Source organism: Bos indicus, chromosome 10 (assembly GCF_029378745.1).
Source record: "Bos indicus isolate NIAB-ARS_2022 breed Sahiwal x Tharparkar chromosome 10, NIAB-ARS_B.indTharparkar_mat_pri_1.0, whole genome shotgun sequence".
Classification (NCBI taxonomy): domain Eukaryota; kingdom Metazoa; phylum Chordata; class Mammalia; order Artiodactyla; family Bovidae; genus Bos; species Bos indicus.
The window spans coordinates 59,721,966-59,736,544 of record NC_091769.1 but is presented as its reverse complement, the minus strand read 5'-3'; the positions used below and the strand labels follow the sequence as shown (position 1 = coordinate 59,736,544).

At 42.4% G+C, this 14,579-nt stretch overlaps 1 protein-coding gene across 8 annotated transcripts in view; it reads right to left on the bottom strand.

Moving 5' to 3' along the window:
* The window catches only part of GABPB1 (GA binding protein transcription factor subunit beta 1), a 71,495-nt gene extending 57,147 nt beyond the window's left edge, over window positions 1–14,348 (bottom strand). For 4 of the 8 annotated variants that reach the window (XM_070797564.1, XM_070797558.1, XM_070797559.1 and 1 more), the window contains exon 1: window positions 13,873–13,894. The gene's annotated coding sequence lies outside the window, so the exon portion shown is untranslated. Of the gene's footprint in view, window positions 1–13,872; window positions 13,895–13,933 lie in introns of those variants that run through there. The other 4 variants (XM_070797560.1, XM_019968850.2, XM_070797565.1 and 1 more) reach the window with 3 other exon arrangements.
* Between the last annotated feature and the right edge of the window lie 231 nt (window positions 14,349–14,579).

Sequence of the window (14,579 nt, the reverse complement as noted above, 5' to 3'; positions counted from 1 at the left end):
GCTGAGTGCCGAAGAATTGATGCTTTTGAACTGTGGTGTTGGAGAAGACTCCTGAGAGTCCCTTGGACTGCAAGGAGATCCAACCAGTCCATTCTAAAGGAGATCAGTCCTGGGTGTTCATTGGAAACTGATGCTAAAGCTGAAACTCCAATACTTTGGCCACCTGATGCCAAGAGTTCATTCATTGGATAAGACTCTGATGCTGGGAGGAATTGGGGGCAGGAGGAGAAGGGGATGACAGAGGATGAGATGGCTGGATGGCATCACCGGCTCGATGGACATGAGTTTGAGTCAACTCCAGGAGTTGGTGATGGCCAGGGAGGCCTGGCGTGCTGCGATTCATGGGGTCGCAAAGAATCAGACACGACTGAGCAACTGAACTGAACCGAACATGAAGGAACATTACTCAAAGGAACACTTCTATTGCTTCTGCAAAACACCAAAGGGATAATACCAGTCAGGGACCAATCCAAATAAAGTTATAAATTAAGGTGCCCTTACCTCACTAGGCTGGGGCTACAATTTTGTAGAGTGTTTTTTTTCTCTCCTGTTCTACTCAGTACTGAGACAATTTGCCTGAAGTCCTTTGATATTTGACTGGGAAGTAGGCAATGGATGAAAGGGGGTCAAGGATGTGCTCTGGTTCATCCTTCCCTCTCAGGAGTAGACATACAGGTTCAAGCCTAACAAGGACAGATCTCTTATATGACTCTTATATAGGTAAGCTCTGAGTCTTGATTTCTGTCCATCTCATCCCACAAGGCCGTTGAATGGAAACCCTAAATTTCTTGATATCAGCAAACACACTCAGGGGAAAAGTGCCTTCAGTTCTCCAGGTATTCCTCTAACCTCCCTTGGTTTAGGCTTTCTTCTGGAATCTGACTCACCAGATTCCACCACTCCCCAGTTTTCAAAGCTCTTAAGGTAGTGCTTTACATGTTGTACCCAGCATTTTCAGTTGTTCCTAAAAAGAGGGCTGGTTTAAATAATCTATCCCACCATTACCCAGATGCCAAGATATATTTCAAAGTAAAGTTTACATGTCTTCCTGATGTTGCATTAGTCGTTCAGTCGTGTCTGACTCTTGGAACACCACGGACCATGGCCCACCAGGCTCCTCTGTCCATGGAATTCTCCAGGCAAGTACACTGGAGTGGGTTGCCATTTCCTTCTCCACTTCCTGATCTATCAGACCTCAATGTATAAGAAAAAAAGAGGAGTCAAAGATAACAACTAAGCTGTTAGCCTGAACAACTTGGTGAAAAATAGGATTATTTACTGAAATAAAGGTGTCGAAGTGGGAAAGGGTGGGTCAGATGTTAAGGAGGTTGGCCACAGACTGTTAAGTTTGAGATGCTTTAGCTAGATTTTAAGTTTCTTATGGGTAGAGACAAGACTTTCTTTTAGTGTCATTTGAATGCGTAACTAGTTTAGAATAGTGCAACATACAAAGTGGCTATTTAACTAGGCAAGAGTGTCTCCATATTTAGCAGCAACCCTACTCTCCACCCTAAGATACCAGTAGCAACCCCCAACCCTGTTTCACAACATCAAAAAAATTTCTCTAGCTTTTGCAAAATCACTCCAATTGAGAACTACTAATTAAATGCTTCTTAAAGTTAATTTCTATACACTATGCTTTCACCATCCTTTCTACCACTGTCCACTCAACTGGACACAAAGATATATAAGAGGTAAGAGTTAATCCAAGCCAAAACTTTAGCCAAGCCCAATTCAGCATTTCTCAAATTGGGTTTCCCAAAGCTCCAAAGGTCTGCAGTACTGAGGAAAACAGGGAGTGAAGGGGTAAGTAATACAGGTTGGAGGCTACCAAACAGTTTCACCCTCACTCAAATAAGACCATCTCTGGGGACTCCCCTGGAAGTCTAGTGGTTAAGACTCTATGCTTACTGCAGGGAGTAAGGATTCAATCCCTGGTTGGGGAATTAAGATCTTGCATGCCAGACCCCACATGTCACATGCAGTTAAAAAAAAAAAACAAAAACTCCAACTGTTACATGATCCTATGTAACGTTATATTTTTAAAAGAAAACTACTGCCAGTATAACATCCTCTTGTCAGATATAAAATGGTCAAAATTTTAAATCTCAAGCAAGAATTACTTAACAGCTCTTTTTTATTGCTATTCCACACCCAAATCCTCGTTAACATAAACCCAGAAAAGAACTACTAATACATTTGCAAGTCCTGGCATGTTATGTGATTTAACTATGCTCCCCTTTTATTTTTTTGACAGTAGCCAAATAGAAATCAAGTAAAACTCATATGGATAAATCAGGGCCTCCAAAATCAGATTCTGAACTATAAGTCATCCAAGAAAGTTTAAATCCAAAATTATACAGCAAGAGTTTGTTCTAAGCAGCACCCATGCATTTCATGACTCCTTTCCTCCATTAGGTTAAAACCTCTTATCTTATACAGTTACTCCTCAATGCACCATATTTAAAAAAAAAAAAAAAAAATGTATGCTCTATTACAAACTTCCCTCAGTTTTAATATTGTTTTAAATATTACAATTTCAACTACCCTAAAGATCACTTCTTGATTCCAGCTTGTGCTTTATCCAGCCCAGCATTTCTCATGATGTACTCTGCATAGAAGTTAAATAAGCAGGGTGACAATATACAGCCTTCATGTACTCCTTTTCCTATTTGGAACCAGTCTGTTGTTCCATGTCCAGTTCTAACTGTTGCTTCCTGACCTGCATACAGGTTTCTCAAAAGGCAGGTCAGGTGGTCTGATATTTCCACTTCTTATTTAACTTACATGCAGAGTGCATCATGAGACACTTATTTAACTTCTATGCAGAGTACATCATGAGAAATACTAGGCTGGATGAAGCAGAAGCTGGAATCAAGATCGCTGAAAGAAGTATAAATAACCTCAGATATGCAGATGACACCACCCTTATGGCAGAATGAAAGTGAAAGAGGAGAGTGAAAAACTTGGCTTAAAACTCAACATTCAGAAAACTAAGATCATGGCATCCAGTCCCATCACTACATGGCAAATAGGTGGGGAAACAGTGTCAGACTTTTTGCGGGGGAGGGGGGGCTCCAAAATCACTGCAGATGGTGATTGCAGCCATGAAATTAAAAGACACTTATTCCTTGGAAATAAAGTTATGACCAACCTAGACAGCATATTAAAAAGCAGAGACATCACCTTGTCAACAAAGGTCCATCTAGTCCAAGCTATGGTTTTTCCAGTAGTCATCTATGGATGTGAGAGCTGGACTATAAAGAAAGCTGAGTGCTGAGAATTGATGCTTTTGAACTGTGGTGTTGGAGAAGACTCTTGAGAGTCCCTTGGACTGCAAGGAAATCCAACCAGTCTACCCTAAAGAACATCAGTCCTGAATATTCATTGGAATGACTGATGCTGAAGCTGAAACCCCAATACTTTGGCCACCTGATGCGAAGAGTTGACTCATTGGAAAAGACCCTGATGCTGGGAAAGATTGAAGGCAGGAGGAAAAGGGGATGACAGAGGATGAGATGGTTGGATGGCACCATCAACAGACGTGAGTCTGAGTGAACTCTGGGAGTTGGTGATGGACAGGGAGGCCTGGCGTGCTGTGGTCCATGGAGTCACAAAAAGTTGGACACGACTGAGGGACTGAACTGAACTGAAAGGTCACTTTCTTATTAAAAAGCCCTTTTTATTGCTTTTAATTTCAGGCATCAAAAGATATAATTAAATTGGAACTATGCTAATAAATTTCCTATTTCCCGTATAAGCTATCAGATATACATTCTCTATTGCTCTATCTACATTCTATCTGTGTGTACCAATGTCCCTATTTGACTGTAAAATTATGACATCACCACAAAGCTGTTTTCAAAGAAAAACAGAATATAAATGTCTGTAATCGAAAGATAAAAAATGTTTATTGATGACTATTTACTATTCATGTTTAAGACAACCTCGAGTTCTATATCTAAAGAACATAAATTATACACACACATCACACACAGGGTTTCCCAGGTGGCTCAGTGGTGTAGAATTCACCTGCCAATGCAGGAGCCTCAGGAGGTGTGGGTTCGATCAGTGGGTCGGGAAGATATCCTGAAGGAGAAAATGGCAACACACTCCAGTGTTCTTGCTGGAATAATACCATGAACAGAGGAGTCTGGTGGGCTATGGTCCATGGGGTCGCAGAGAGTGGAACACAACTGAGTGACTAAGCAGCCACACACATACACACAAAACTACAAAAGAGTAAAAGCATTCATCAACTGGCATGACCAGAACTTCTCATGCCAGCCAAAACCTAGTCTTCCTCTTGTATTGCTGATAACACTATCACCCTCTTTTCCTCCCAAATTAGAGAGTCTGTGAGCTATCCTCAACTCCTCTCTCTTCCTCTTGTCTCTACATACAGCAGATCATCAAGTCTTATAGGGGCTACTTTACTTCTCCTTTGCTCTTCTGTTTTCAACAGTTCAAAAATTCAAAGCATAGAAATGTATACACTGAAGTCTCAACAGAAGCATTTATGCTACTCCCGTCTTCTCCCAGCCACAATTATTCACCTTTGCTAGCTTCATGGATATCCTTCCAATATTTCTATAGTTACCAAATGACTGCATTACTATATACTTTCTGCACTTGCTTTTCTTAACGCATCCTGAAGATGTTTTCCTATTAGTTCATAGAGGGCTTCCTCATTTTCTATAAAGCTGCTTAGTATGCTGTTGTATGGATACATCTCAGCTTACTGTAGGTGGACTTTATTGCTATTATAAACTACACTGCAATTAATAACTTTGTAAATGCATCATTTCATTTCATAGAACTGTAAGATAAATTCCCTGAAGTTGGGCTGCTGGGACAGGGATAAATGCAATTTTAATTATGATAGGTACCAACCTGCCTTCAAGTCATTTATTTTTTTAGTTTTCTTCTTTTTTTTCAAGTCATTTTAAAACTAATCCTTTACTCCCCGTTCTCTTTAACATTGTATTCTCGTGTCTGTATTCATCCATTTATCCAGTTTTACTCTTCATTACATTCATTACCACCTGACATTTGTTTACTGCACCCTCTCTCCCCCAACACTGAATGTCAGCTCCAAGAAAACAGATTTTGTCTTCTGTTTTGTTCATTACTGAAACACCAGAGATTGGAATCTTGCCTGGCACAGAGTACTGTTAGGCTGAAGAGGCTTTGACCAGCCAGGAAAAGGAAAAGGAAGAACACATGGAGTCAAGCCTAAGCATGGCATCCTATAGAGCAAATACTATCTTGGTGATGTTAAGAAGTCAAGAATAAGGCTAAAGAAGCAGAGTGTAAAACAGAAAGACTTGAAAGCCAGAAAGCAGAGTTTGGACTTTATCCTGTAGACAATTGAGAGTCGTTCTATGTTTTGAGCAAACGATGATCCATTCAAACATTTATTCAGCACAAGTTCAATTCACTTTGCTTGGCACAGTGGAGAGTGCAAAGGTCAACAGTACATGTTCTCTCTTCAGGCTGCTTAGGTTTAGCGGCAATGGGCTCAAAAAACTTTTAGGAAAATTATTCTGGCAGCCATATGCAAGATGGATTGGAAGAAAGTTAGAAAGGGCAGGACTTCCCTGGTAGTCCAGTGGCTGACTGCAAGCTCCCAATGCAGGGGGCCTGGGCTCAATCGCCGATTAGGGCACTAGATTCCACATGCCACAACCAAGACTCAGTGCAGCCAAATAACTAAGTAAATATTTTAAAATAATTAAATAAAGTTAGAAAGGGCAAATAATAGGCAATGCAGAATCCCAAAAATAGAGATCCAGGAAAAACTAACCTAAAGAATAATGCTGACTGATGGATATAAGAAATAAAGGAGAAACATATCACAGATGACTTCAAGATTTAAGCATGATGATGATAAAACAAAGAAAAATAAAGTAGGTGGAAGTTGGGTAATAATAAACCAAAAACAGAATGAAATTCCTTGAGCCTCTCAAAGGAAATACTTGGTAAACCAACTGGAGATACCAGCCTGGGGAGTACCCTTATGGGTCATCAACATATAGAACATCCATGAAGAAGAGACAAAAAGAGGTGAGCACAGAGCCAAGGACTGAGAGGAGTGACAGCGCTAAGAGGATCGTGAAACAACAACAGAAATCCAGGAATGAAGCAACTAGAAAAGGAAAATCAAGACGGCACACTAACATGAAAGGCAAGGACAGGAAAGGTTAAGAAGCCTAAGTGGAAGTCAATAGCAACACACTGACTGAATAAAACCAGGATGAAACCAATACCATTGGGAAGGATGTCCCTTGAAGCAACAGTCTGAATATGTCACATTCACATGTAATGTCATTACAAAATTGCAATAATGTAGGGAAGAAGTAGCGAAAGAGCTGAGGGCAGCAATATTTTAACTGTCTTAAAATTTTTGAAATAAAGAAATGAGGAAGATAGCTAAAAAGAACAGTAGTTAATAGTTAAAGTCATTTCTTTTCCTCCTAAAACAGAAGTCTGTATACACTGCAATATTTGAAGGTAAGGAGAAATCCCTGCAGTTAATGATCAAAGTGATCAAAGGAAAGTTAAGTATGGCAGCAAGATTCCTAGAAAAGCAAGATTCCTCCTCTATTCTGTTTACAAAATAAGGTGACTGGATAGATCTGTCACGGTGACAACATGCAAGCTTGCATTCTATACTCTTTTTCAATTAAATATAAGTCAGTGACATCTCTTGAGAGAGAGAAAAAAGATACAAAACAACAGCAAAATATCAGATTAATAAAATGACTGCTAAGTAGCAAGGGTCCACTGGATTTGTACAGCATAAATTTACAGTGGCCAAGAAATTTTCATAATTACCTACCTTCCCCAACAAATACACTGCGATCTCTGAGGAAAAACAGGAACTAGACAGGTAGGAAGATTTGACAACAGGAGTCCAGTAAAATATGAAAGGAGTGATGATGTCCAGTTGAGGCTATATATAATGCATACAGGAATAAACTAAGGGAGACAAACTGAGGGTCCCCATGAACAGCACAGATAAAGGAGCACAGGTGGAGTAACTGCAAAGATCAAAAGTTCACACAAGCCAGTTAGGATGTAAGAAATTTTTTTAGATCATTCACTTAAACAGTATACTGTTTGCTACGTTTAAAAATTTGTGTGTCTCCCCAACCCTGAATTTTATGTTGAACTCCTAATGCCCAAAGTGATGGTATTAGGAAGGAGTCTTTGGAAGGTGCAGTCAGATCATGAATGAGATAAATGTCCTCATAAAAAGAGACCTGAGAAGGGTCCCTTTGCACCTTCCACCATAAAAGGATACAACAGAGAAGTCTGCAATCTGAAAGAGGGCCCTAACCAGAGCCCCGTGATGTGGCACCTTGATCTTGGACCTCCTATACATGCTTTAATATTAAAAATGTTGTAATAGTAAAATAAAATAGGACTCAAAATTAAGTAAATTCCACAGGTTCCTTAACTGCAATTCCAAAAGCCAAAAAAAAGCTGTGAAACCCAAAATAACTTATTTGGCAGTAACACCTTACCTAAACTGACATGAAGTTATTTATAGTCTTTATTTACCCCACTTGGTGTAAAGGTTCATACATTTTGCAGCAGAAATAGTAACTTGTTTGAAGCCGGCTACTGCACCAACTGTTGAAAGGTTACATTAACACTACCTTGCTGCTGCTACTGCTAAGTCGCTTCAGTCGTGTCCGACTCTCTGCGACCCCACAGACGGCAGCCCAGCAGGCTCCCCTGTCCCTGGGATTCTCCAGGCAAGAACACTGGAGTGGGTTGCCATTTCCTTCTCCAATGCATGAAAGTGAAAAGTGAAAGTCAAGTCGTTCAGTCGTGTCGGACTCTTCGAGACCCCATGGACTGCAGCCTACCAGGCTCCTCTGTCCATGGGATTTTCCAGGCAAGAGTACTAGAGTGGGGTGCCACTGCCTTCACCTTAGCTATATACAAAAAATTCTTCCTGGGTGGCTCAGATGGTAAAGAATCCACATGCAGTGCGGGAGACTTGAGTTGGGAAGATCATCTGGAGGAGGGCATGGCAATCCACTCCAGTATCCTTGCCTGGAGAATCCCATGGACAGAGAAGTCTGGTGGGCTACAGTTCGTGGGGTTGCAAAGTCGTACAGGACTGACAGACTAAGCACAGCACTGAGCGATTAAGTATGTCTCAGACACTTCTCATCAATTTATATGCTCCTTGGAAGCAAAGTTATGACCAATCTAGACAGCATATTAAAAAGCAGAGACATTACTGTGTCAACAAAGGTCCGTCTAGTCGAGGCTACGGTTTTTCCAGTGGTCACGTATGGATGTGAGAGTTGGACTATAAAGCTGAGAGCTGAAGAATTGATGCTTTTGAACTGTGGTGTTGGAGAAGACTCTTGAGAGTCCCTTGGACTGCAAGGAGATCCAACCAGTCCATCCAAAAGGAGATCAGCCCTGTGTGTTCATTGGTAGGACTGATTTTGAAGCTGAAACTCCAATACTTTGGTCACCTGATGCAAAGAGCTGACTCATTTGAAAAGACCCTGATGCTGGGAAAGATTGAGGGCAGGAGGAGAAGGGGACGACAGAGGTTGAGATGGTTGGATGGCATCACCGACCCGATGGACATGGGTTTGGGTGGACTCCAGGAGTTAGTAATGGACAGGGAGGCCTGGTATGCTGCAGTTCATGGGGTCGCAAAGACTCGGACATGACTAAGTGACTGAACTGAACTGAACTCACTTAATCCTTCCAAGCACCATGAGTTAAGTATTGCAATTATTTGAATTGCACAAAGAAGGAAAGTAAAGCAGATTAGGCAAGTTGCCTACAGTCACAGAACTAGGGAGTGACTAAACTGGGATGAACACAACATTTAAAATATTACACATAAGGTGAAAAAAAAACATAAAATACAGAACTGATTAGGTAGGGTGGCAAGAATCAGTGGTGTTTCTTCCTATTCAATTAATATATTAGAGTGGTAAGGAATCAAACAAATACAAAACACTTCACGCACTTTCAAATGCTCATTTATGTGCAGTTCCTTAGTCAACTTGCATAAATTGCACAGTGTAAAATTCAAACTCAGCTTATGCTAGTATCTTTAATGTTTATTGAAACATAACCTTAATCCTTTTAATCCCAAGAGATACATAATCATACAAATTCACTGTAAAAGTTAGAAAATTTGTGTAAGTAAAAAGAAAACAGTCTTCTATAAAATTACATACAGAAATAATCACTTAACAATTTGGCAATTTCCTTCCAGATGTCAATATACCTGTTATTTAATAAAAATAAAATCATATTTTTAAATTTACTTTTTTTACTTAACATACACCAAAACATAATTTCATGTTTTTACATTTTTATGGCTCAGCAGTAAAGACTCTGCCTTCCATTGCAGAAGCAAGTTTGACCCCTGGGTCAGGAAGATCCTCTGGAGAAGGAAATGGCAACCCACTCCAGTATTCTTGCCTGAGAAATCTCATGGATAGAGGCAGCTGGCGGGCTACAGTTCATGGGGTCGCAAATGAGTTGGACACAACTTAGCGACTAAACAACAACAAAGCATTAAAAAAAAACGGCTAGGCAGGACCCCCACGGTAGGCATGTATCCTAATTCTGTGAAACATCTAAATTGTTTACAATTTTACAGCATAGAACTGCTTGTAACCAAGTCTGTGCTCTACCAGTTACTAATTCTGCTAACTTGGATGAGCTACCTAGTAATTTCTCTATATCTCAATTTTCTCTTATGAAAAATGGGAACAGCATTACTTACTATATATGATTAATGTGGGGAAGGAATCAAATGTGTTAATATGCAGCTTTTATTATCAATGATGCTGCAACTGGTTGTAAAGAGCTACCGATTTGTTGGTATATTTCTATTACACCAAAATAAACACCAAGACAAATTCACTTAAAATTTCCACATCAGAAGGTATGCCCATTTTTCAGGCTTTGAATATACCAAACTACAGCTGGGTTTTAAAAAACCCTCATTAAATAGTTCTCTCATTTAATACTCATTTTTCCTTATCCAAGAAAATGAAAACTATGATCCAGTTAAGCTAACTTGTTTCAATTAGCTTTTGCTCTTCCACTTTTGTATCTGCAAACCTACACATATTTGTAAACTCTCAGTCCGTAAGGAACTTAAGGAAACCTGGCCGAAATCCTGATTCGGCTCACCATTTCCCCTTCTCTTGAATTCCTAACTTGAACGCCCATCAGTGGAAGGGGACAGCCTACCACCAGAAACAACCCATTATACTGTTGAGGAATTTTTCTTCCAGGAATGTTAAAATCTGCCTTCTTCTAATTTCTACCCCTTACTCCTAGTTCTTTCTGGTCAAATCAAACCTGATTGTTCTGACAGGAGAGATGAGCTTCTCTTTTTTGGGCCAAAGATCACAGTTTTTCAACTTTTCCTCCCTTCCATTTCCCTCCACAATCAAAATTCTCTAGCCATGCTCTATAGTTGGGTGGTTTTTAAACTTAGTTGTTTATCATCTAAGGAATGTGAGAAAAACAGAGTGGGTCAGTTCCTATCCTACTTAAGCTTGAGCCTCCATAGGTCTTTTTAATGAGCTCTCCAGCTGATTCTGATACAAAGTTTCAGAACTGATCCAAGATCCCACTTAAAATAGGATAGTATGCTATTTGAAATAATACCCCAGGTACAACACAACCAGTACAAAGTAAAGTGGGGCTGACACCTTGCTCTTCAAAATGGCATTTACTTTTTAAAATTTTTTAAGTGTTCATTCATATTAAATGTACAATCAGTTAAAATGATCGAGTCTTTTCCACACTATTTGTGCATTACCATCTTGGGCCCTAACAGCCAACCTTTATAATCATTCCCATTAAAAGGTTAAGAGAGCCAGGGCTAAGAATTTAAGGTTTCTATTTCTAAGTGGACCAATGGCCCTACAGGTGGATTTATTTTCAGTGGGGAAATCACTTAATGGTCAAGCCTCTAACACTATGGACATACTTAGCCCAAAAAATAAAAACTGCATTAGCCCACCAATGTCTGAACGGGAGAGGTGGCTGCACCAAAGTATCTTCTCTGTGCAGAACTCTGTTGTCAACATTGTGAAGTAACACACAGGCCCTAATACTAACACTAATAAACTGACCAGAGAGCCTGATGGAACAAACATCTTCAGAAAAAGTTAAATATACTAATTATAGTTGTCCTGAGGTAGACACATTAGTGCTACAGAAACCTGATTACTAGTTGGAAAGCTCAGGGACCAAAGAAATGACTCACTGGAAAACTAAGTTGCCCTGAACTTAAAGGTTTTGTTTCAGTTTGCTTATTAGTATTTGCAGAGAGAAGAGATGGAGCCTATCCACGCTCAACCTGCTTGCAAAGGGCTACGGCACCCTCATCATTAATTCATGAGTCAAAACTTTCTCGCAGTGACTCCTGAACCCCTCACAACTTGTTTTACCTGCTATTGCTAACTTAAGGTACTCAAGGGCCAAAAAAAAGTCCATTCTATAGACCATGAGCTCATCATAAGTATATCTAGAACTGAGGGTGGGAAGTACAACTCAAAATCCAATCTGATATTTATTTTCATGTGAATAGCAAACATCAAAAATATACCTGGCATTTTCTAGCAATTACATGAAGACAGACCAGATGCTTCCTGTTGATGGAACAGGAGAGAACTACAGACTGACAGAATCAGACTAAAGTTCACAAAACAACCAGAAGCTTCATTTCAGAACCATTAAACCAAAGCAGGTATGGCTTTAAGTGTTCACACATTTACAACCGTCCTCCAACCTAGAACACCCAGACTGATTCAGAAATAGATAACTCATGAACTCTTAAGTTACAAGTTAGCTCTACATCTGTATATGCGTTACAATGCAAAAGCAGTTTCACCAAAGGTTTCACTGCGGGACTCCTTTTTAATCTGGCATTCCGATAGTACTTTGAAGTGTTCAACTTCAGAAATTACATTTACACACAAGTTTTCACAAGCAAATTTAACATGGGATTCGTGTTTTACTTGTGTACATCATTAAAAATAAGTTGTGGAATTAAAAATTAAGTTTAATCATTTAAATTTTTTTCAAATATTCTGAGTCTCTAAAATCATATGCAGATTATGCAATCTTTATTCATGATGTTTATGCATCTAAATCCCAAATTGAAAAAAAGCTAGAGCTCAAGAAAAAAGCACAGGAAACAACCTTCTTATCCGTATTTTTTTAAATGTGTCTTTTACAATAATATCCTGATTTGATTTGAATGATGAGAGCAGGATAGAAATGACACATTTTTCAGCTTTTGAAAAAAGGAATGAGTATACAGTGGCGTTTACCAGCAGTTACATGATGTGATACCACAACAAACTGAACGCAGAAGTAGGTTCACGAATCCAGCTATCTTCTGTTAAACATTCAAAAGAATCAGAAATGCAAAACAATGTCACTCTTGCCTAAAATATCACTGGCGTTAACATGCAATAGTCTTTTGTTATTTTGTGGGAAAATAAATTCGAGAAAATGTTAAAAAAGACAAAGGCATCTTTCGTTTCCTTAAACTCAAAATCTGAGCGTGAAAGTGGAAGTGTCAAGGTCGATGGTTACATGTCAGTGAGAAGAAATTTAAAGCAAGCTGGGTGGGTCTCTGTGTGAAAAAAGACTATCTGCAAAAAGAACTTCTGGCCTCTAACTTCTGCATAATAAACTATGGTGCTTTAACTCTGGGAAGGCAAGTTACTGCACTCATTACACCAAACCATTTTCTAGATAAAAACTGTACTTCACAAAGTAACTTGCCTGAATCGAGACAGCAAATCAAGTGTACAGAGAGAACACTTAAGATACTTCCACATTACCAAGCCCCCTTCAGAAGTACTGTGGTCTCTGCCCCTCCTTTGAACAGATGTCTCCACGCCACAGTCCAATCAGGTTTAAAGCAAGAGTTATGTGTACTGAAAACAGGCTTCAAGTGGGAAAACACACACAAAGCAGGCCTATATCATTCCTTTGGTTTCGGTTTTCACGATGCACCCTCGAGGCTAGGCACGCTGGTTCAACATGGTAAGAGAGCTTCAAAGAAAACACACTAAAAACACACTGATGGTGCTGAGACAGAAATGACCTGGCAAAATTCTCAACTTCGTCCCGGAGGCCGTGCACCCGCAGATGCCGGCGGGCAAATGCCAAGAGCAGAAGTCCCCAGCATCCAGAGCAGCTGGCTTCCTCCCTTAGCAACTCGAGTCCCCGAGGCCGAGGCAATCGCCGCGGCCGACCCGCACGGAACCAGCTGGGCGCTCCCGTTAACCCTGTCCGAGCCGGCCAAGCCGGCTGCTCCCGCCGCGGCCCGAGCGCCTCCAGGCCCCGCGGCCCGAACAGCACAGCGTGCCGGGGGCCGGCCACCCCCACCGACCCTTCCCCGCTCCGGCTGGGCGGTCCGGAGGCCCAGACAAAGACAGCGGAGGCTCCCGGGGCGGCAGCGCCAAGGCCGTAACGCGCCAGCCTGCCTCGCCCGCCCACCGCCTGCTACTCGGCGGCCGCAGTTCCCGCAGCCCTGGCCCGACCCTATCCCGCTCCAGGGCCGCCGCTCGGCACCGGCCCGGCGGAGAGCCGCGGGGAGGCCGTGGTGCGCCGGGGCCGACGAGGGGGCGGCGGCCGCCACCATGTCTGCCCGCCCCTCCCAGAAGCGGGGTGCCAGCGGACAAAGCGCGGCGGCGGCGCGGGCGGAGCGGGGACCCAGGCCCACCCCGCCGACCCCCGCGGAATAAGCGGGGCCAGGAGCCCCGGAAACCCGGCGCCTTAATGCAATAAACAGGAAATCGCGGGGATGATCTGGGTTCCGGGGGAAGTGGAATTATTTTTTACCAGCGAAGAGATCAACTTCCACATCCGGTGGTAACAGGGCCCTACACAGACCCGCACTGACCTGGAAAAGCTTCGGGAGCGGCGACGGGGGAGCAGCAGGAGGTGGTTCGGGGACCCGAGGCGCCTCGTACCCTGCCGGGCTGACGCGGCCCCGCTAAACACAAAGCGCTTCAGCTGCACAGGGCGCTATTTTCCGAAAATGCCGCGTCTGGTCGGCGCCCAAAATCCCCACCGAAAAGTCCCCCGTGCTGCGCGCGGAGGGACACATGGTGTGCGAGTGAGTCAAAGCTCCCAGCATCCCTCCCAGACCCGGCCCTCGTCGACTCTTAGCCTGAGCCTTTCCGCCCCTGCCCTAGTTAGCAGATCCCCCTCCCACCCACTCTCCGATCCCTTCCCGGCGGGAGAAAAAGGGCGAAAGGGTCTGATTTTTGTTTTTAACGAAGAGGAGGGAAATAGGCCATTTCTACAGCTTCAGCCACACAAAGAAACCGGCGGAATGATCCCTCTTCGGCGACCGCAAGTCCCGGCTCGCCCAGCGCCTGCGCGGCACGGGGGTGGGAGCTGCGGCCGGCCATGTGCGCGGCGGAGCAGCGGGCTGGCCACGCAGCCTGCCCGCTCGTTTCTGCGGGGCTAGGAGTGGGAGGCTGAAGTGCGTGTGCTAATCTCTCCCGCATGAGCGCTGAGATGAAAACATACATGTTCGTGTA